At 36.5% G+C, this 25,071-nt stretch overlaps 1 protein-coding gene across 2 annotated transcripts in view; it reads right to left on the bottom strand.

Moving 5' to 3' along the window:
- The window catches only part of Garem1 (GRB2 associated regulator of MAPK1 subtype 1), a 185,492-nt gene that overhangs the window by 159,419 nt on the left and 1,002 nt on the right, over positions 1-25,071 (bottom strand). The gene's annotated exons all lie outside the window — the stretch shown is intronic.

The raw sequence follows: 25,071 nt of genomic DNA, 5'->3' as shown, positions 1-25,071 counted from the left end.
CAGATATGCACAGGTAGATGAAAATGTCAGCCTCCTGGGGGGATCTCCACCATCCTGATGCTCACCAACAACTTCAGCTCACTAGGTCCAACCTCACCATCTTATTTCTCTGCTACCCACTGCAAAATTGCCCTTTGACTCCTCATTTTAGAAAAGGACATCACCATCTCTAAGAATAATGGATACAGGTGGAAAAATTCGACACATCTGTAAAACAATGAATAACCGAACTGTTAAAAGACATACAGCTTTTGTTCAGGATCAGACACGTGAAAAATCCAGATAACTGCTATAGAGCCTTCTGAGTATCTTTCATGTACAGAATAGAATTTATTCATAAGTCCCATACCTGTGAGCTATGTGTAAAATAGCTCATCAGAAATGCTGCCACTCAAAGGGAGTGTGGGAGGACTAGATGAACTCTAGATAAGGCAGAGAGGGGTGGGAGGGGGCACAGGGTTAGAAATGATGGTGGAATGTGATGGACATTATTATCCAAAGTATATGTAGGAAGACATGAGTTGATGTAGATATACTTTGTATACAACCAGAGATATGAAAAATTGTGCTCTATATGTGTAATAAGAATTGTAATGCATTCCACTGTCAATAAGAATTGTAATGCATTCCACTGTCATATATAAAAAGAAAAAGAAAAAAGAAATGCTGCCACTCAAACAGGGTGTTATATTCCCTCAGAGCCCTATTCACATTATTATTTGGAGAGAGAAAAGAAAATGAATAGCATAAGTGAAAAAAAAAATCTTGTCAAAATTATTGCATATGAAAATATTTAGAATTCATAAATTAATAATTTCTTGTCATTGAAAACAAACCAGAAATCTTCTGATGAAAAATGACTACGCCTAGATGAACGGCTGAAGCTTCAGTGTCCTTGTTCAAACAGCCAAAGTTCCAAGTGTAAATACGATTCAGTTTGTTTTGCAGAATTCTAAAACTCAATTAATCATCTCACTGTAGCATGACAAATTATTCCTACTTCTTAAAAAGTTTAAAATCTCTATAGTAAATCACAAACATTTAATTAGCATATATAACAACTCCAGAATCAAACCATATGGTATTAAGCTAAATTCATCTTTCTAGAAAAAAAAATAAGGCAATAGCAGCATGATAGAAATTACTCTCACAAATTATGACTTCAGTAGCAAAATCATGTTATTCCAGGAAATGTGATGTTAAGGTAAGATGTATGCGGCTTTTCAACAGAAACGCTCTTAATTTTAAATGATCTTCTGCCACAAGGGTACTACAGCCTTCAAATTAATTTAAATAACAGATGGGGACTCTGAAACAAGGATACACAGAGCTGTGTGGCAGAAATCTCTAATGACATAAACACCGTAGCAATTATTTATTTTAAAGTGTAGGGAGTTTTGATCACTAATACAAAGTAAATGGTAACCAAAATATTCTCTCCATTTCTTGGACAGATACTTCCTCATTGTGTGTATATGCAAATAGTTCACCATGGTTCCATCATTCAAGGCTATTTGCTATAACAAGAATTTTATTTGTGCAAACCAAGAGTCCCGGTGTTCATCTCCATGTTATTTTATTTAGTCATCACAGTGAAACAAGGAGGGAGGTACTATCTCCACCTATAAACAGAAGGCCCTTATAAGGTGTCACCCAAACTAGGGCATTTCCAAGAATGGTAGGAGAGCTCCAGGAAAAATGACACTAGGACCAGCAGTGCAAACAGGGGATCCCGGGATTCCCCATATGATGAAATAAATTCAGAAAAGTTCCTTAATCTCTCAAGTTCGCACACAGGGACAGGAGGGAAATGGACATCTGACTGCAATTCAAAACAATAAAATAACTTCCTAGACACACAAAAACCAGGAGGAAGCTTTTGGATGTAGTACCAGTGTCTCTTTCTTTCACATTTGGCCACAACTGTCGGCTCATTGATGGAATTTGTATGAAGCTTCCTGAACTGATTATTACTGCTTCTTCCATGGATGACTTTTCCCAAATCCTCTTCCAATCCCTTAATTATTCTAGCTTAAAAAAAAAGAAAGGTGGGGGTTAAATTTTCAAGGCACTGAGAAGATAAAACTGAGTAGAACAGAAACAAAAAAATTCAGCTAAGCCCTGGTGAGTGTTATCAGGCACAACCTCCAAACAGTAACTGGGCAGCAGTATCTTATTAAGGGACATTTACTGTATATATCAATCCAGCAGGCTCAACTGCCACGGCCATCAATGGCCCTGATTGTACTGTATACACAGAGAACACTAACTGCACGGAACTTCACTGCTTTTACAACTATATAGGCTGTTCCTATCACAAGCACACACAAAGAGCAGTTAAAATTGTTTCACAGCAACTCTCACCGTCTAACTTACATTCAGAAGAAAGCTGTGAGTGGATTTCTGATAATTCATTTACTTTTACTACACAAATTATCTCCCATGGCTTAAGCTAAAGAATCTCTGAATAAAATATTTCCTATTGCTAAATTTAAGACCAACTTTTTTTTCTGGTTGGAAAAAAAAGTGTGTAGATACACAAACACACACACACTTTTGTGTGTGTGCATGCACATATATTATTATATATGTGTATGTATGTATATATATATATATATAAAATAAAGATATCAGTTAACTTACCTATATAAAAGTATTCAACTAAATTGTTTTCAAATTTCATCTTTGCATATTTAAAGCTTATTAAACAAAACACTCATCAAATAAATGTCTAAATAATGGTCTTATTGATATCTGATATAAACTCCCTCACTCCATATTATAAACAAATTTCCTTGGCTTTGTAGAAAAGTTAAGCCTCACAAATACAGACTTTTTTTTTTTTTTTTTTTTTGGTGCTAGAGCTTGAATCCTGTCTCATGCATGCTAAACATGCACTCAACCACTGAGCTGGAAACAGACATAATGCAACTTTTTCTTTTCTTCCATCAATACAACGGCACCATCTAGAAAACTGTACCATATTTGTTTCACAGAAAAGCAATAAATGATGAAAAATTATCTCTCTTGATTGGTATAAATTCAATTTTCCTTCTTAAATCTTTCAAATCTACTAGAACAGTTGTTAAAAATGATGTAACCCTAATAGTAAAACATAAAGTGCTAAATTTAAAAATCTCTAAGACCTTACATATCACAAGCATGTTCACAATTTACTTCTACAGACAGCTCTTAGTCACACTAATGAAAGGATGTACCATGGATGACCCAAGAAACCACATAATTTGAAGTTCTGTTGTTGAAATTCATTTTTATGTTATTACTGGAGTGGTTTTGGCTTTCTGGCTCTATGCTTTGTAGGGTTACATTGCATAATTTAGTTTGTAATAGCTAAGAATACTGTGAGAAGTCACCAGAGAGCCTGGTCTGGGATGAAAAAATATGCTATTTCACAGATAATAAGGACACAGATAATAAGGAATTGCCATACTGTATTTCTAAAGAGTTTTATTCTGGGATCTCTCTTGCCCCATTTTCTTTGAGTTCATTTATTAATGAGCATACATGAGTCTCATTTAAATCCACACTGGTTAACTTTGCAGGTTTACAGACATCTAACTTTCATCCATGTAAATGAACACTGGTCTTCAAGGACACTGGTTAAGAACAGATGGTTTAAGATGAAGATTGGTGCACTTCTTTTAAGTGCAAGACAGTCAAGATTTTAGGCTTGGCGGGGGGCGGCGGTTACACAATTTCTGTCACGTCTATTCGCTTCAGCTCTTATAGTACAAAAGCTTATAGTATGTGAACCAATGGGCATGCTATTTTCTAATAAAATTTTACTCCACCAGGCAGCAGGCCAGATTTGGCCCTTGGGCCATAGGTACCAACTCTGATTCAAGGTAAACTCATTGCTGTTTGTGGGAGTGGGGGGGATGACTTGAACCAAGTGACAACAGATTTGTGTGAACTGGAGAAACCTCTCACTTCCTATTCCAGGGCATTATCACCTTACCCACATACTCCACCTCCACAAAAATAATCACTTCTGTTTAATAAACTGAAGATTTTAATGTAAAACAATAAAGTTAAAATAAACAGTGTGTTTCTTTCCATTCTTACTAATATCTGCAATTTTATTTTGTTGCCTGGTGATTTGTCCCATGTCCAAGTCCCATGCAACGTCAGCCACCCCAGCCCTGGAGAAGGTCTGACTAGAGATCTGAGCACCAGGAGCAGAGGTATACTCGAAAGAAGGCTGCAGTTTCTTCAAGTCCCATTCCAAGGTAAAAAAGTGTATTACTATACACACAGGTTTGTGTGCAGAAATATCATATATATAATGTATACATATGTATTATATATGTGTGTGTATATATATGGACAATTGTGGACAATTTGGGAATAAGTGTTTTAAAAGTCAAGAGAGAAAAACAAACTATTCTTACTTTGCTGTTATATGTCACCTTTACCCCTATTACTGGTAAGAATAGGGTCGGGGAAGACAGGAGCATTTCAAATAAGACACCCACCTCAGTTAGGAATCTCCAGGGTCCACACTTTAGTTCCTGTCCTCTAGAAATAATTCTGAGTGGGCCTTGTGCTCTCTTTAATCAGTGGGATCAGATCTATCCTTGGTACCTGTGCCTAAGAGGTTCACTTTTTTTAAAAAGATGGTTGAGGGGGAGGGGCTGGGGCTGGGGCTGAGTGGCACAGCGCTTGCCTAATGTGTGAGGCACTGGGTTCAAGTCTCAGTACCGCATAAAATAAATTAATAAATAAAGATTTATTTTTTAAAAAAAGGATTAATAATCTGTCCAAAAAATAAAGATGGTTGACAAACGATGTTCTTGCTTTGTAATGTGCAATGCACATGGGGAAAGACTCTTGGTTGTTTGGAGACTTGGGAGAGGCTCTAAAACTGCCTCTGGCTGCTGGCTGCCACTTGTCCACTCCCCGACCTTGAGCGTATTCTTCTTCTGCCAAGGGTATTATGAGGAGTAAATGAGACAATGTATATAAAGTGATGTGCAAGAGCCAGCACCATTATTAATTCTCAACAAACCTAATTATAATTATCATCCAGGAGTAAACATCCCTGGCTTTATTTGCAGAATATGAAACAGTTACTAGTTTTACATGCCATGTGTCAAGAAGTTAAAACTAGCTTCCTATTTAGAAAGTAGTAATAATAATAATAACAATGCATGGGTGGTACAGTACTATCAAAAAAAAAAAGAAAGAAATTTAATGTTGTCTTGACCAGGAAAACAAGAATTACCATTTGTACCATTCCTGCTATTATGTTGCAAAATCTTCAACAAAGAGAATGAAGGCATGCATTAAACCAGGTTTTCTTTTTTAATGATACATATACAATCGTGGAGAGAAGAGAGTTTATTTTGGATAATCACTGAAGTCCACACGAAACATTTGAAAAGTGAGTAATTTTGGTATAGACACCTTGAGGACAGGCTGGCAAAAGTCTAAGACCCTTTAAAGAGAATGAAGAACAGAAAACACAAGTCTCCTTCCGTATGGGGAAAACTGTTATTAACTACCTCCCTTTGCCAGTAATTGAAGCTATAAAAAGAACATCATTACAGCAAGGCCGAGCTGATCCTGCTGTCTGAGGCACAGTCAGAAAAATTTAAAGGTATGCTAATTTTCGGAGTACTCAGCAACCTTGGCATCAATCAACTTATAACTGATCTTCTGTTTCAACTACAATGGCTATTCCACACAATATGTTTTCTTGCCTGCAGAGTCAGAGAACTGGTAGAAATCCTACTGCAAAATCTACGGACCACCTTTTAAACTACTAAATGCAAGTCAGCAAATTTAGTCTTAAAAAAAGTTAAGTTCTATTTAGGTAATTAATTGAACCTCTATGGTAGCCATTAAATAAAATTTAAGTTATAACTAGCTGCTTAAAAAATATATATGGTTTAAGGGCTGCAACATTTGTAACCACAAACTTATTAACCTTGATCTTTTCCCATCAATAGCACTGGCTCTAATCCCTAATGTTATTCACTTGATATATAACTATGACACCAATCTCCCAACACTATTTCTCTAGCCCTGAATTCTCTCAAGATGCAAGATTTCTAACTCCTTCTGGAAAGAATTCTCTTTCAATACCCCAACATATTCATTTATTATGCCACCTTCCCACACCTGTCACCAGAGTAGTCAGTGGATTCATAAGGTAGATGTGGATAAGGAACTCTCCACCAACAACCACATGTAAAGGAGATCTGAAGAGCACCACTTATAGGCAGCATTTTTTAAAAAAAATTAACTTACTTTTTGTAACTAGGTATATATGACAGCAGAATGCATTTTGATTTGTTGTACATAATTGCAGCACAACTTCTCATTTTTCTGGTTGTACACGATGTAGCGTTGCACCATATGTGCAGTCATACACACATATGGTAATGATGTGCCTAGGGTAATGATGTCAATCTCATTCCACCATCTTTCCTGCTCCCATAAGCCTTCCCCCATTCCCCTCTCCTTTGCCCAAAGTTCCTCCATTTTTCCCATGCCCCCCCACCCCTGCCATTATGGATCAGCATTTTAAGGGGCCAGTGGATGATTTGCCATGATACTCCAATCCCTCTCCTTCCTCAGTAAACATGGATGGACGCGCAGTTATGGGTCCCACGGTGGGAGGAAGGACGACAGAGGGCAGAGACACTCTCCATCCCCCCAGCCAACCAGTGATGAACACATAGTACAAGAAGAGAATAAATCTTTACTGTTTTTTTTAAATTAATGTATTTATGGGGTTGAGGATCAAACTGAAAAAATTGTGCATGCTGAACAAGAAGCTACATCCCAAGCCTAACCTTTGTGGTTTTAAAAAACTGACATTTTGGAGTTGTTACAGTGCCAAATCTGGCCTACCTTGACTTTACACTTCCTTGCAACCTGCTTTTCCATGTGTGTTCTTATAGAATTCTTATAAGGGCACTGGCACCTAAACTGGTCACCTCAGCACTAGTTGATGCTTCCTTCTTTGCTATATCCATATCCAATCATCAGTCCTGGAAATCTCTCCTCTTCTACATTCCCACATTTAGTTTTGGCTAGAGGCCATCCTTCTCCTTGATTATAACCCTATAGCTTCCAAACACTGTCTTTCTTACTCTAACCTTTCTCTATTCTAAATGATCTTCAGAAAAGACACTAGAGTAATCCTTGTAAAAAATAAATCTAAGCCTTTCCCATATTTAAAGGCCTTCAACATTTTCTGACTGTTTAAATGAACATCTGAGGAGTATCCTGTAAGTGGACAGTGTGCCATGCGCCTGGGAACAAAGATGAGCCTGCATTTACCGGCAGTGCGGTGACACGGCTACCTATAGAATGTAGTGCTCAATACTGCTTTTCGTAAAATACTGAAATATGTGAAATGATTCACTTTTTAAAAATATATTTTGTAGTTGTAGATGGACACATTACCTTTATTTTATTTTTATTTTTATGTGGTGCTAAGGGTTGAACCCAGTGCCTCACTCATGCTAAACAGGTGTTCTACCACTGAGCTAGAGCCCCAGCCCGAAATAATTCATTCTTTTTTTTAATATTTATTTTTTAGTTGTAGGCGGACACACTATCTTTATTTCATTTTTATGTGGTGCTGAGGCTCGATCCCAGTGCCTCACGTGTGCTAGGCAAGTGCTCTACCACTGAGCCACCGTCCCAGCCCTAATTCATTCTTAATATGAAAACAGATTCAAGTTTCCCCATGAAAGCCTGATACACACTCACATTCTGACTTGTTTTCTTGATGAGGACAGAAACATGATGGTTATCATGGGCTGGGGAAGGATGGATACATAGCCCAGGATTTTACATTGAGCCTCTCCTGAGACTGCTACTGATACGAGTAGCTTATCTATTATTAGAATATGTATCATTGTAAGGTTTGTTATTTATTAATTTTTATACTGGAGTTTATAAAAATTTGGGACCCAGTGGATTCTGTTGTGATCTATTCTGTTAGAACATTCTGTTATTTGTATCCTGGAAGGGGACCAAAGGTTAAGGGCTACCAGTGTAGCCATGGGATAAAGGTCAATCTTCAGTATTCTATGGTTCTACAAAATCTGCTTCTAACTTGCCTTTTGGGCCTCATTCCCTATTTCCACCCCCACATTCCGTTGTTCTGGATGTTCCAAACCTCTGTTGGGAATACCATTCTCCCTCTTCCAAACCCAGAAAAAAATTCTACTTGTACTTGAACTTGAATGATCAACTCAGTAGTCAATTAGTGTTTTCTGTGAAAAACTGCCCCAAGAGTTCTTGGCAAGGTTAACTAACCTATAGGATGGAGCATTTCCATGCTTATCACATGATAACTGTCTAAGAATCTGGGCTTATGAACTCCTTGAGAATCAGGACTGTTTATTTGTCTTTGTGTTCCTAGCTCTTGGTATTGTGCTTCTGAGACAGCAAGCTCATGTTCCGTTGTTGTAAATGAATGGCATTGTGAAAGCACATACCACACTCCCACTTATCCATCAGCCTATTGATGGATGCTAAGAGAAACTTTTTATTTTTTAATCCAGAGGATGTAGTTCTATATTTATAACTTCCATTTTTCAAAAATAATCTGGCATTTTACTTAATTATAGGCTAGCAAAATGTGTGTGTGTGTGTGTGTGTGTGTGTGTGTGTGCAGTAGTTTCCTGTGGGTGATATAATAAATGAACACACAATAAGTAGCTAAAAACAATAGAAATTTATTCTCTCCTAGTTCTGGAGGCCCAAAGTCCCAAATCAAGCTGTCGGCAGGGCTACGCTTCTACGGAAGTCTCTACAGGGGATTCTGTTCCCTGCTTCTTTGGGCTTCTGATGGCTCCAGGTAAACGTCAGCTTAGAGCTGCACCACTCCAGTCTCTGCCTCCGCGGTCACACTGCCTATTCCTATCTCAGATCTCCCTCTGCCCTTCTCTTATAAAAAGACACCTGCCATGGATTTACAGCCCACTCAGGGAATCCAGAATAATCTCATTTCAAGTCTTTTAGTTACATCTGCAAAGACCTTTTCCAAATAAAGTGACATTCACAGGTTCCAGGGATTTGTACACGGACATCTCCTTGGGCAGCGGGGGCGAGGAGACACACACAACCATTCAACCCACTACACTACATGTGTTTGTATATTGTATATCGTGCCCCCACCCCTCAAAAAAAAAAAAAGCCTTTAAGGCTCTACTGAACACCTACATGCTGCCAAGGTAATGCAATTTGAAAACCATCTTGGGTCCTGGGGACACTTGAGACAAACATGAAAGACACAATCCCAGCCTTTAAAGGGGTCAAAGTTACTGAGGAAACAGAATTAAGTTATTCTTTGAATTTGGAAAATGTAGCACAGAAAATCATAACGTTTGTATACAACAAAGAACCTAACCTAATCTGTGAGTGAGGAATGCATCATGTTGCTTCATGAGTAACCCAGCAGCGCTAGAAAGTCAGCCTTAGTTCACTGTAACGAACACCTGAGAAAATCAATTCATATAGGTAAAAGGTTTACTTTGGCTTATAATTTGGGAGGTTCCAGTCCATAACTAGTTGACCCTATTGCATTTGGGGGCCTGTGAGCACATCATGGCAGAAGCACATGACAAGAGTAAAACCATTCACTCTGTGGACAGAAATCAAAAAAGAGAAAAAGGAAGAGACCAGGGTCCCAAATCCCCCTCCAAGGGCACAGACCCAATGACCTGAAGACTTCTCCTGAGGCCCCTCTTCTCTTGTTTCTACCACCTCCCAACTGTGCCAAGATAAGGATCCACCTTTAATACATGAGCCTTTGAGGGATGTTCCAGATGCAAACTGTAGCGTTCTTCATTAGAGATGGATGTTTCAGGGAATATTCCTTGACTTTCAGTTTAGATTATCTCCCATCTTGTACTGGGACATTCACTAATACTCCTTGTCTCACTTGTCTGCTTTGTACATAGGATTATTTGGCTCAAAGATATCCCATGAATGGACCACAATTCATGTACTTAGGATGCTTTTGATTAAATGGTAGTCAAATCCCAATGATCTACCAGCAAAATTTTAACACTGTTGGCTTCGCCCAGCCTCAGAATGTTTCAACTTCTTTCCATCCATCGGTAAGTTTTAAAGAAAAACATACTCTTGTCTATGAGTTTCTTCTAATTTGAGATACTTTGAAAACTAAAAGTCTTAGAAAGAAGCTAAGTCCCCAGAGCTAAAGCAGGAAGAAGTAGTTGCTAGATTCATTACTTCTTTCCTTGCCCAGAACCTGCTACTAGGTCAAGGGGAAGAACAGAGCGTGTGCAAACCTGTGTGTAAGCCAGAGTATCCTGATAACACTGTGGGACAGTCAGACAAGATTTCTGATCCCTCTGGAGGAGCATAGTACCAGACCTGTGAAACCTACAACAGAAAGAGAAGATGGGATCCCTGTTCTCAGACAAATCTAAGAAGAGAATAAAACTTTTAAAAATCCTCTATTCCAACCTGATAAAGCTCCTCAGGGGATCCAGGATTGAGGTTCAGTTGTAATTTTACACAAGGATCACATCGTACACAAAGTCTCAAAAAAGAATCTATGTGTTCTCCTCTCATTCTTCTATTTATGCACACACTCTGGGTTTTGAAATTAAGATCGACAGTCCACATTGCCCTACATTTTTTCTAGAAAGTTTTAATCCTGGTCCTTCTGTGTAAGATTAAAAGGAATCAGGAAGACAATGCTATCAAAGAGTTTGGAAGAGGTAAACAAAATGTAAGAGAAACTTAAGTCTTCAAAAGTAGATAACAGGTCATTATGGGATTTTAAAGAAATAGACACATTTATAAAATAAGAATAGTGCATGAAAATATGTATGGGGAAAATAATGGGGAAATACACTTTTAATTAAGTAACCTAAAATCGAGTATGAGTGCAAATCCTTCTTAAATTCTGAATCCCTCCCCACCATACACACACACACACACACACACACACACAAAGTATAACAACTTAATAAAGTATCAATTTTAAAACAAATTCTTCCCTGGAGAAAACTGTTTGCCAAAGCATCTGGACTGTGCTTCTAGAAGGCATTTAACAAGTTACTATCACTTCTAAATATCACCAGGGTAGCTCTGCTTCAAAAGGAATTTCATTTTTCTTTAAAAAACAGACCATGGGTCTCCCATGACCACTGGAAAAGAAGAGTAAGTCAAGACAAGGGGAAGTTCTAGCTATAACTTCTCTTCTTTGGGGAATAAAAGAATTGTTTTCAGGGGCTGGGGTGGTGGCTCAGTGGTGGCGCACTCATCTGGCATATGTGAGGTTCAATCTTCAGTACCACATAAAAATGAATAAATAAGTAAAATAAAGGTATTGTGTCCATCTAAAATTTAAAAAAAAAATTAAAAAAAGAATTGTTTTAAGACTTCACTAATCTTATGTGTTCTTAGAACACAGCCAAAAGCATATCCCAGAAAGACAGGTGTGGCTCAAGTATATTTTTCTACTGTTAAAGAGCAAAATAAATTTGACAAAGATAGTTCATATCAGCAGTAACAGACTTTTGAATAAATGGGCGGGTACAACAGCAGCCTGCAAGAAAATACAAAGCTTGCATCATATGCAAAAATTAATTAATTCCAGATGGACTAAAGACAAATTAAAAAAAGTTGTAAATCTTCCTAGACATTCTAAAATACTACACGTACAACCTAAGAGAAAGGAGATTCTTCTTAACCAAGACTGAAAACAGGAAAAAGAAACTTTGTCCACAAGAAAATTGAAAAATCTTAAATGGAAAAATACAACATAAATAAAATGAATAAACAAAATAAATGTAAACAGGGGGAAATATCTCCATAATATACAAATAGCATCTAGAAACTGATGAGAACAAGCCAACAATAGAAAAAACAAAGAACATGATTTTAATTCGCTTCTTAAAAAGCAGCAAAATGTTACTAATAGCTATATGCATTTGCCAGACGCTATCTTGACTTGTTTACAGACCCTAACAATGCAAAATAACAATAAGCAATAAGATCTCACTTCATAACCATTAAGCTGACATACATATGTATGTGCGTATATAATAACTGTGCTTGACCCAAATTTTGAAGATACAGTATTTTCATATTTCTTAAAACAAATGAGAATTGTTATGGACTTTTTAGATTACATCTTGGCAATTAATTACACTCTATAAACTGAATTTTGAATGGGACACGAGATTAATTTTAAAAAAACCACCTTAATTTTGCATATGGGATTAAAAGAATCAGGAAGGCAATGCCATCAAAGATGGTTTTGGGGAGAAGTTAACAATATTAGCTAGAAAATGCAAATTCTAGGGTAACAATGAACAAATTAATGACATTATATATGGTGAGGTTTAAGGAGGTATAACTCAACAAAAATCAATAACTAGAAACAAAAGAATGAGCATTTCTACATTACATAGTATTAGTGCAATTGTTAAAAAAAATGAGTATGTATGATACCAGATGATTTACAAAGATTCCCATGAGTGACATGAGAATCCAAAAAGTATTTGTAATACAATCCAATTTTATTTAATAATAATAGAATTCTGTAGGTGTCTCTTTACACATATGAAATGCCAATGTAAAATAAATACAGAGGAAATATGAGAACTATGTGCTGATTGTTGAAGTAGATTATGTGGGTAGGCAGGATGGTTGGGGGAGGGGAGGGTTTGATATAAGGGAGAGAAATGTTTTTAAAATAGCTAAAATGACTCATTTATGTAAAAGTTTAAATATGTATGTGTATGAGTAAGGAATGCATCAAAATGTTAGATAGTGCTTATCTTAAGATGGTGGGGACTTCGATTACCTCACTGTTTATATGTTTCTATATCCATATTCTTCGTAGGGAATACATTATGCTTCATAGAGAATACAATAGTTTTGTTTTACTGTGACACTTAAAACAATTAGGTGGATTATAATTAGTGCACAATCTCCTTCCATCTCTTCTAGCTGCCAGTTAGCCTGAAACTCTCCTCTGATATGACGCAGTGTTTTTCACCTGTATGCTCTCTACTCAGATAAATATCTTTCGGTGGAGTCAAAGAAAAAGGAGACAGACTAGGAGTTAGAGCAAGCACAACTCACAAGTTACCTGATCTACTTACTGGGAAGTTAATTTGAGGCTTTTTCTTTGGCACTAGAAGATACCCTGAAAGTTATCTTATACTTCACTTTCAGCAACTGTCACCTCGACACTGATAAATACAACTATTTATAGAGTCTTTAGGTGCTAAATTAGCAGACTGATAATGTATTTTATTTCCAATCAATCACTGGCTTTACATACAGAGAGAATTAAACTGGTCTCTTCCTTCCATACCTGTCTCCCTACCTAATCACTGCAGTGAACTCAACACTTGCACTGTTATTCAACAGAAGAAATGAAATGACATCTGAATCATCACATTTGCTCCTAGGGGTCTTGAAATGATCTCAGGATTTCTATTATTTATCTACTAGAGTCAAGACTCAATTTCTAAGTTTCAATACATTGTGAAGTTGCTCTAGTCTGTCTCATTTAACTGTCCCACACACAGCACTTCAGGATATGTTAGAGATTACATAAAAAAAGAATTCAAGGGCTGGGGTTGTAGCTCAGTAGTAGAGCACTTGGCTGGTATGTGTGAGGGAGGCCCTGGGTTTGATCTGCAGTACCACATAAAAAGATAAATAAATAAAATAAAGGTATTGTGTCCATCTACAAGTAAAAAAATATTTTTTACAAAAATTCAAACTTTTTATCAACCTGTCAACTGCATTTAGTCTTTAAAGTCAGAGTGATGAATCTAATCTGTCATCTTAGTTTTATGCAATCCACAGGAATTTACCAACAATAAAGCATCTGCAGAAAAACTCTTGACTCCAACAAAAATAGAATTACAGTTGTGAATATACACATGGTTTGACGGAGATTTTCACAGGATAATTTTATTTTAAACAATGAAAGGGGATTCTTTCTTTCAGAGGATCAGTCCCAATATGACAGTGATCACTATACATTTAAATCTGATATTTATTTTTATCAAAAAGTAAATTAATCACAATTACTCAATATCGGAAACAACAATAACTACTTAGAAACATACCTGGAGAAAAATAGAAAGCTTACAAAGTGATTAACTGATATTAAATTTGAAAATTATAAAAATTCTGTAGAAAATAGAGAACAAAGTACATTAGGATTTTTTTATTATTATTATGCTACCAAAGAAAACTGAACAAAGAGATCAGGAAATGTAACAAACAAAAACGTATTACTGAAGTTATTCTATTAGTAACCAAAGAAATAAAATAGAAAAAAGTGGCAATTTCTTAAATTATCAAATACTAAGAAACAACTATGATACTCAAGGATGTACAGAGTGATGTGCTTACTTACTCACTGCTGATGGTCCCAACTTACCTGGATGCAAGTTAGTGATGTCCATCCACAATCTAAAAATAACAAAACTCCCCCTTCTACGAACCCCAAATCATGAAATAATATCAAACTGACAAATTTAAATAGGAAGATATTATCAAAACCAGGACACTCAAAATCTCATGTCTTATAACTGGAAAACAGTCAAGGAAATAATAGTTTATTGTTAATAACAGCATCCCATTTAGTGATAAAAATTTTATTTTCTAATAATAATAATGAAGAAACTTGTTCGTAAGCAAATGTAAAATTCAAGAAGTAGTTTCATATAGTTTGGTTCCACTTTTACATATATTTTCCATGCCTGCATAACAACAAACAATGCTTATATAACAAGTTATACGTGCTTTGGAATTAAAAATGGGTAATCAATTTCATATTTATTTTTTCTCTATATTTTCCAAAGTTTCTGTAATGATAACACTGGGGTGAAAACAGAAAATATTGTTTTATACACAAACAAGACGACCCTGGCAAAAGGAATATAGAGTGGTGGGGGTGGGGAGCATCTTTAAAAACTGAACAGCGGTTTCACTGTGTATGGAATCAGAGAGAAAAATGTTGACAAGTATGCAAATCATAGGAAAAAGACAATGAGGTGTGCCTCTATCACTGCGACTCCTTACAAGTAGCTTTCATGCCTTAGTTTTTATAAAGCACTTCACCTCTAATAACAGGCTTCTTAAATACAGAACCACTTGGAAGTTACAGTTGATGCTCAAGGATGAAAAGAGGAGGAGGTCAGGGCAAGAGAATCATACCATCTTAGCTGAGGAAGAACCTGGGCAAGGGAGGTGTCAAGAGGCTGAGGCCCAACACGTGGCTATTTTAATAGTGTTTTTGAGAAAGAGGGAAAATGGGAAGAAAGAGCACAAAGCAACAATCTGAGTGGCCAAGGTTGCTAAAGCAGCTCCTAATACCCAATGTTCACCACTTCTTCTGCCATAGGAACCCCTGGGCATCATGACTCATTAGGACTACAGTTCCCTGCCTTCCAGTAATCCTGGACAGAGTACTTAAGTCCTGACCAATGAGATCTAAGTGAAGGGTTGTGCAGGACTAGGGGGTAAAACATTGCCTTACTTGCTGTCTGGGATGCAGACATAGATCTCCAGCAGCTCTTCAGAACCATGAAGTGACCCTGAGAGTGAAAACTACTTGCTCAGGATATCAGAGCAAAACACATAAGCCTAGGTCCTTGTTTCTGAAGTTCTGGACTACATACTTCAGGGCTTCTTTTATATGAAAAAGAAATTTCCATGTTGTATAAACCACATTTTGTCTGTGTGTGTGTGTGCGCATGTGTGTATGTGTGTTACCCTTGTTATGCACAACTAAAGTTTACCTTCACTGGTCTTCATGGATGTGATGAGCTTAGGAAAACTTCTAATCCTATCTACTCTCAATGGCAACCTTACTCTTAACTGGCCAAAACATGGGACCAAACTAAACCCCAAAATAAGAGCAACATTTCTTATAAAACATGGTGTGACTTGGCTTTCTGTTCCTTGGTATTTTTCAGTAGGTAATTTAAACCTTCTCAGCTTCTCTCTGCCATGTGCTCGCTCGATTTTTCTCCAACTAATTAAATTGTTTTTTTTAAACTTGGGTTTGGTGCTTGAATGATTTCGTGGCCCAAAGGTAAAAATGGATCTTCTTTCAATAATGACTTAAAACAGACTAAAACTGAAGATCTGGGAGCCTACGCTTCTGAGGACCAGGAATGACAATGGAATGGATACAGGCTGGTTCTTTGATTCTACCCACCCCTCATGTGCTCACTGTTACTAAAGGAAAAGAACAGTAATCCAAAAAAGAATATCAATCATGGAATGCAGAATCTATACCAAAGAAGCGCTGAAGGTTTTCTCAGGCATTTCATTAACCTTTTTATGAATGGATGATAGGCTGTTATAACTGGTGCTTTAACCTACAAGATCACAGATGTGATTAAAAATGGGAATGCAAACATTTACCCTTTTCTGTTATTTTTAGATATTTCAATCTAGTTCCCCGCTAGGAAGAGGGCAAATTTTCATTTCCAACATCCTAAAGTCTTAGATTAAAGAAAACTAACATCTTAAAATAAAAGTGTCTAGCCAAGGAAATTTTTCTCTACGGAGCTGAGCAAAACATAACAAAGCCTAACTTGTTTAAAATCTTCTCAAGGATATATACATAAACTCTGCTCACAATTATATCACCCTGTGCTAGAACCTGACCCAATCATAACAACTTTCTGTACATGTTAAATATTATCCAGAACAAATATCTTTATACCTATAAGGAATTTGTGTTGCATTTTAAATTCAATAACTTGGTATTTATTAAACAACCATTAAGCCCAAGTGGTATTTAAATATTTCAAACTGGGTTAACAATTAGCAGAATCAATTAAAACAACTTGCCCATAATGGTAACATAATTCACAACCCAGAGTTTTTCCTTCTTTTACCACAATGTAATACTCCTTCAGGGGCATAATTGAAAACTCATAGTTTAAAATTAAGACACTCTCATTTCAAGTCAATCTTGAACATTCTAGGAAGATGACAACTGTACCAAATTAGTAGTTGTGGTTTTATAACACCATTTGAACCAAGTGGCTTGCTTTGCTTAGAAGTAAAATGACTGTACACGAATATCTATGTTTATGGCAGCAAAATTCACAATAGTCAAATTATATGGAATCAGCCTAGTTAGTTGTCCACCAATGAATGAATGGATACAGAAAATATGGTATACATACACAATGGAGTTTTATTCAGTCCTAAGAAAAATGAAATTATGTCATTTGCAGGAAGATGGATGAAACTTAAAAATATTATGTTAAGTGAAATAAGCCGGTTGTATGTTTGCTCATATGTGGAAACTAGAGAGGAAAAAGGCAAAAAAAAAAGCAGGGTGGGGGCGTCTCATGAAAATCAAGGGTTGATCAGTAGAAGAAAGGAAAGAGGGGAGAGAGAAAGGGAAAATACTGAGAAGCGATACTGGTCAAATTATACTGTTATGTTGTATGCCTGTACAAATATGTAACAAATCCCATCATTGTGTATGACTATAATGTACCAATCTAAAAATATGGAAAAATCTTGTTAAAAAAAACTAGAAAAAAAAGGAAGTAAAATCACTAGCATGCCAAGAGGAGATGATGGATAAATGGTTAGCTGAATGTCCAATCAGGTCTTTTCTCTATTGCAGGGACTAGTTTCAAAGGTCGTGAAAGATATCAAAGAGTCATCTTAATATCAGGGGGAAAAACTGACTTATTTAAGAAGAAAGAGAAAAATATAAAAATGAATTGCAATTTCCAAAAATAATTTATTTAAAATATTGATAATAGTCCTAAGAATCATTACTTTATAAACCATAATGGTCTAATACCCTCTTATTTTTTCAGCTGCTAATAATATTAATTAGGTTCTATCATTTTGGTTCTGATTTATAAATTTAAGCATACAATGACTACCTCAAGTGGAACAAAAGCAAAATTCTATTTCAGACATGCTGAGCTAAACAGTTTTAGTGATATAGGTATCTTGGACCTCATAGTTGCTAATATTGAGATTTGCTCATTCATTTATTAAATGTTAGCACTGAGTGCCTCCTACATGCCAGGCATTGTGCTAGGCGCTGAGAAATAGTAAAAACAACTTTAGATTCCTTTAACCTGAAATTCAAATAAACATTTTTGTAAAACTGGGAGTAAGGGTAGGGTAGGGAAGTTTGGGGGGTAGGGGCATTTCATGTAAAAAATGGCTTCTAAAGGAAAGTAATCTCATGAATTTCCAAGTACTTTAGCAAGTATTTTATATATTTTTTAAGTAGGACAAAATAGTACCCAAGGAAGCTGTTGTTGAGAATCATTTTTCACGTTGCATCCAAATAGCTGGTGTTCTTAAGATTGAAAGTCCTGCTCAAGACCAGAGGGGAGTTTACGAGTCTTCCTAGAACGGGGCTCAGTAAGTGAAAAGACAGATACCTCAGGAATCTCAAATAAAAATAAACGAGTTTACCAGCTGGTCCACAAGAACTTGCTCTCTCAATAAGGTGGCCAATGAGCAACAGAAATGAAAATACTCCCTCTTTAAACTATGATGCAGATGATCACAACAGTCAAACCAGTTTTCCTTTCACAGATGAACCGAGCATCTAAAGATTTTTACCGGCATTGTGGAAACTCATTTCACATTAAGACTTTCAAAACAGCTGTCTATTTAGAAAAAAACGAGTACACTGAAGGACATATAGCCAATCCTGTCTTTTGGGTCTAAATGTTTATAACTGTCCATTGCTCAATGTTCCTTCCTATTCTTTCTTCATAGTTTTTAGACATAACCAATATTCAGAATAGGTGAGCACTGGAAGAGGTACAAGTATACTAAAAACATCATGTACAATCACAAAATGAGAAGTTACACTCCAAGTATGTATGATATGTCAAAATACATCTGCTGTCATGTATAACTAAACAGAACAAATTAAAAAAATTTTTTAAGTATACTAAAAGCTGGGCACGGTGGTGCCTGCTTGTAATCCCAGCGGCTCAGGAGGCTGTGGCAGGAGGATGGCAAGTTCAAAGCCAGCCTCAGCAAAAGTGAAGTGCTAAGCAACTAGTGAAATCCTATCTGTAAATAAAATACAAAAAAAAAGGGCTGGGGATGTGGCTCAGTGGTCAAGTGTGCCTGAGTTCAATCTCCAGTATCAAAAATAAATAAATAAATAAGTCTACTAAAAAATGACCATCAATCAATAAAAGTAACAGGTACATTCTAGAAGAAGAAAAAGATTCAAGTTTCTCAATTCATTGTTTTGGTCCCATTTAGTCGGACTCATATGTCCACTCAGATTTAAAAGTTTTTTCCTAACTTCCTGCTTCAGTCTCTCCCAAGCCCAATCTCGGGTTACTTTAAAACACTTCTGATAAAGACTTTATTCCTTTTCATATAATGCAGATAACTAATAACCTGAAGACGCAAAAGGAAATAAAGTCAATCAGAGCATTTTTCTGTTTATTTATCTATATAAAGATAATAAAACCCATTTATTCTTTAGTTTACTTCAGTTGCCTAAATGATATACTCTGAAGCTTCCCCTTCAAATGATCTGCACTTCACTATGCCAATCTCATAGGCATGCTGTTGTGTATTTCATACACACTATTATATATATGCATATATTTCATATATGCTATTGAATCTAATAAAATAAGTAGATACACAAGAATCTAAGTTCCATGAGGACAGAGGTTTTTGTCTAATTTGTACAGTACTGTAACTACAATAGGGCTTGTCATGTAGTAAGGGCTTAATAAACACTAGGTAACCAAGTAAACAAATTAATGAATAATTATGAGATACATTCACAACTACAATATCTATTTTTTTTCCTACATGAGAAACCTATACACCAAAGGTGTTAAGAAACCTGACCAAGCCAGGTGCAGTGGCACATACCTTTAACCCCAGTGATTCAGGAGGTTGAGGCAGTAGGATCACAGGTTCAAGGCTAGCCTGGACAACTTAGTGAAATCCTATCTCAAAATAAATAAAATGAAAAGGACTGGGGATGCAGCTCAGTGGTAAAGTGTTCTGGACTCAATCTCCAGTACCAGAGAGAGAGAGAAAGAAAGAAAAAAGAAATCTGACCAAGAACACACAGCTATAAATGGCAATATCTGTAACTAACACAGGTCTCTTGGTTCCAAATCCAGCATCCTTTAAACCATCATCTTCTCTATCCTGGGTGTGTATACTCTCTGTATTGTAAATACAGAACACCAGAGGAAATGAAGCCATACAATAAGCACATATTATCCTGGAGCAACACTTATACACTGTTTGTTACTTTTGAAGAAAAGCAAAATGAACACATATGCACACATATATAAAATAACATCAATCACAGAGCAGATTTTGAGAACTTACATCAATTTCAAAGATAATACATAGATCTGCAAAGACCTTCCATACTTGCAAATAGCCACCTGGGGTCTCAGATCTATAGGTGCTTAAGCCCTTACAGTATCCAGGCACATAAATGATAAAGCTGTAGACGCACTGGAGCACAAAACAAAAACCAGAATTCCCATGGCCCCAACACACTCAGGGCTTGGAATCAGATCTGACTCCCCCACAATGCTAGCAAGGAGAGACTGCTGAAATCCTACCTATTTAACTATCTCCAACTTGTACTGCTTTCCTTTTTTTCCTTTTCCTGTCAATTCATGCAGTCTGGGACTTCCTTTTCCTTTCAACCCACAATCAGGCAGGTATTAGTGAGCTACACCAGCATTCTCTGAACCAGAGTACAAGTCTGAAGAAGAGCCAACACTTCCCAAGAGGTTCGCCCTAACAGCCCTAAAAGAATCAGTATCCAGATCCTCAACTTCCAAATGTACTCTTGTCTAAAAATTTATCTGCCTGGGACGGTGACTATGATGGAGGGACATCTATCCTGTGATGACCTTGATTTGTGATGGATGGAAGCTGTCCTTCCATTCCTTTACAATGGTCCTTCCCCAACTTTACAAAACTAGCCTTTCCCCAGATCTTTCTGAAATGCATTCTCTGGGTTGCAAAGACCTCAGAAGGACCAAAAAAAAAAAAAAAAAGAAAAGAAAAGAAAAGTACTAATACATATTGAGTGGGAGAAAGTATCCAGTATTTGAGTAACAACTAAATCACCTTTTGTATATCAGGTAATTTCCAATTCTTTGTTAAACAAAAACCAAAATCCCAGGAATGTTTAAATATGAATTGTCTTATGATCAAAAGAAATACCAAGTATTGGATTTCAATTTACATACCTTTTTTAGTTACAGAAAGTATGACAGTGATCATTAAAGTACTTCCAAGCATAAAAATGTGTTGCATTGGGATAGTCTATTTCATACAAGGGAAAATAGATGGAAATATGCACTTATGGAGATAAAGGCACAAAGTTTTAAGTGATGAAGAAGTTATCCATGTATCTTTATAGTACGATGCATAGTTTTTAAAAAATGATATAATTAAAAATGTCAATATTTATAATACTCTGAAAAATTACACCTTTTTCAACTATTTAAACTTAGGAGAAAAAATTTCAGAAACTTAAAATGTGTTTAGAGTTTCATAGAATTTTTTAGGAGCTAGAGGAACAAAATAGGTAGAAGAACATTACTCTAGACCTTCACAGCCTTTCCGAGATGAAATAATGAGAAAGAAAATGAGCAATTTTCCTCCAACCCAGTTATGAGTAAAGATGGCTGCAGGTGGAGCAGGGGTTAGTATTCTGTCTTCTGAGTCCTAAACGTATTTGTTGAACCTGGTTCTATAAGCCAACAATTTACAAGATTGATGACCAGTTGGAATATCACCATGAATAAACAACTAATGTTTAAGGAGATATGTTTAATGTGGATTCAACATTATACAGTGAACATGTGTGTTGAAACATCATATTACCCTAATATGCATAATTTTTATGTTTTCATGTATCAGTTAAAAAATAAATTTAAGGACTAAGGATGTAGCTCAGGGATAGGGCATTTGCCCAGTGAATGTAAGGCCCTGGGTTTGATCCCTACCGCTACAAAAAAAAAGCAACATTTTTTTAATTAAAAAAAATAAATTTTTGATCTTACTGGTCTCAATGACTGGAGTTAGGCTTGGCTAATGAGATATAATCCCAGTAAATCTCCCAAGGAAAACTACAAGAGTACTTTTCTCTGGGTTCTCCATGAAGACTTTTGGGACAATACTCAAAAAGGCTCACTAATTTTGTATTTATCTTAGCATATAAAGACAAATTTCAACTTTGGATATGCAAAATTGAATGCATCCATCTAATTGGCATTTTAGGAGTGACATGCCTAATACAGAGAACTGGATTTTTTTTTATATACGATGTAATTAATATTTTTAAAATAGCAAATGTACTAAGGAGTCATCCCAATAAATTCCTATACACATATATCCTATTCCCCCAAATTCCACTTCTTTACTTCTTTCTGATTCTGTAACCTCTCTTCTTCCCCACTGCTTCTCTTTAGCCACTCCACTGGGAGGTAGATAGTCATCTAAATATGATGAATGATGCCAGCACTTAATTCTGTGTCTCTACTATTTTAAAAATATTGACTTGTAGGTTCTCAAGCTCTGAGAGACAGTGAAGCTATTTACAGCAGACATCAGACCTACTCCAAAACTACTCCCACCTTAGAAAAAGGAGATATCAGAGCCCAAGATAAGAGGTCAGTCTTGGAGTCACAAAGTCCTATGGAAATCCTACTCCATTTACTGAGTCTTTCACTTAATTTCTCTGAATCTCAGGTTTCCAAAGTCCTTAAAATGGGGCTGCTAAGGATAGGAGGCAATATATATCAAGCTTCTAGAAATGTACCTGCATTTGATGATAGGCACTCCATAATAAAGTTAAGAAAAAAAGATTTCAAATGTTCTTTCAGGATACCTTAAAATTAGCCAAAAGTTTCCTCTTGGCATAACGTCAACTATTGGTACTTTTTTTCAATTTCTTGCTAGTGTCTTTTAAAGCAAGTGATTTGGAAAATGACTACCTTTCACATCTAAGTATGAGGTAGGCGTGTGTGTGTGTGTATGTGTGTGTGTGTAAAATGTACCTGCAGTACTAAAACTGGCAAAAAGATATACACAGAATGAGGACTCAAGGAAACTTGAGATTTCCCTGATAACATTTAAATATATGACCACATGTCCTCAACCTGTTCTAAGCCCTGCTGTGAAACATGTTCAAAAATAAGCAGAGAATCTATCACTGGCTCTTTCAAAGTCTACACAAATAAAATTACTAAGATAACACATTGCTCAACAAATTAGCAAAGATTTCAAAATCCTAATATTATAATGATGTGGGCAGAGAGCAGTGCTCCTACAATGCCCATGTTAGTGTAAATGAGCATAACCTTTAGTCTCTAAAGCAGTGACAATGTGTGCCAAGGATTTAAAAAGAATTCATAAGCATTCAGCAAGGAAGGAATATATTCTAAACAAAGTGAGTTTATGTACAGCAGTGTTCATTGTATCATGATTTATAGTAGCAAAAATTGAAGCAACAATGTCCACAAGAGAGGACTAAGTTCTATGGTTCAGCTATCCCAAATAATATTATGTAGCTATTAAAAACCATGCTAAGGAAGAGTGTGTAAATGAGAAGGGACGGTTAAAGTGAAAGAAACAAGGTAAAAACCAGAATTGGGCTAAGACTTTGTATGTGCCATGGTGATTCTCAAGTGATAATAAGAAAGGAAGTGAAATTTACAATAAAGAATTGGAATTACACACAGTGGTCAAAATCCATTCCAAGACTTGAAAGGACACAGTGTTAAAACTCACAACCCACATTCTGATTTTAAAAAGAAGTGTGGGATGAGGACACTGCTGATTCAGATCCTTTTTATGAATGGCGAGGACAGGAAAGTGGGTAAGAAAACGAAGAGTTATGTCTGAAACTGGTACTCAGCCTCTTCAAACTTGCAGTTTAATGAAGCTTTTGAGTGACTTTTACACCACATGCACCAATGCTTTCTTGCCTAATTAATAAGTTTGGGCAGCATGCAGATAAAAGGAAAGGTCACAAAAGTTGAGGTCTCACGACCTTCCAGCATTTACAATTTTACACAGAGGAAGAATAAATAAAACACTGAATACCTATGCAGATTCAGACCTGCAAATGCATATTTAATGCACAAAACTCTTTTCCACCCCCACCCTAAACAGAAATGCCTCAACATAAAGAGTTTAAAAACTCCCAGTTTATTTCCAATGTCCACCACTGCCACCAACAATCAAGCAAGCATGCCAAGATTGTTTTCCAGCTTTCATAAATTTTCTTGCCCTTATTTTTCACAACAGTGCTTCAAATGTCTAATCTAATCCCAGATTTTTAAAAAATGGAATAAAAATTTCTTTGGACATTTATATGGCTCACATAACCCCAGAAAACAAGGAATAACATAAGAGCCTGTGCCTCGAAATGACATCTTTCTGCTTAGTGCTATTTTGACTTGGCCTGTGTGTGGCCACAGCTCTATCTGCCTGCCTGCCGGCCTGGAGCCAGGCTGCCCCAGAGCAGGGCAGGCTTCTTTCTGCAAACAGTCTGAAATCCTATGAAGTCAAAACCCACTGAAGTTATGGTGAAAACAAAACACAACATAAACTGCCACCTTACATGTCACAACTCTCAAAGTGTTGCCTGATAGTAGCACATCTACATATTTGTTTGCAGATCTCACACTGCAGAGCCAACATTTGGGGGATATTTGGTTGGTTGCTGGTGGTCAATTTCAGGTAAGACACGCGTTTCTTGGTTCTGAACTCAAGATTACAAATCAATACATGTTTTAGTGACTTAAATTTTTTCTAGCCTAGAAAAGCCCTAAGCTAATAATTAACCTTAAGCATACCAACACTTCTGCTGAAGACATTTCTACACACAGCCCTAAAATTACTTTCAGTTGGGTTAAACAAAACAGACAAGCTGTAATAAAAGGTCTCTGAGAAACGTGATCCCTTCCATTGGTCACCCAGGAGCTTTTCCTCTTTAATCTGCTGCTTCTTAAGGAAGGGGGATGGGGGCGGGAGCGTCAGGGAGAGCACCCAAAA

Source organism: Ictidomys tridecemlineatus, chromosome 13 (genome assembly GCF_052094955.1).
Source record: "Ictidomys tridecemlineatus isolate mIctTri1 chromosome 13, mIctTri1.hap1, whole genome shotgun sequence".
NCBI lineage: Eukaryota > Metazoa > Chordata > Mammalia > Rodentia > Sciuridae > Ictidomys > Ictidomys tridecemlineatus.
This window is presented reverse-complemented; position numbering and strand designations above follow the sequence as displayed.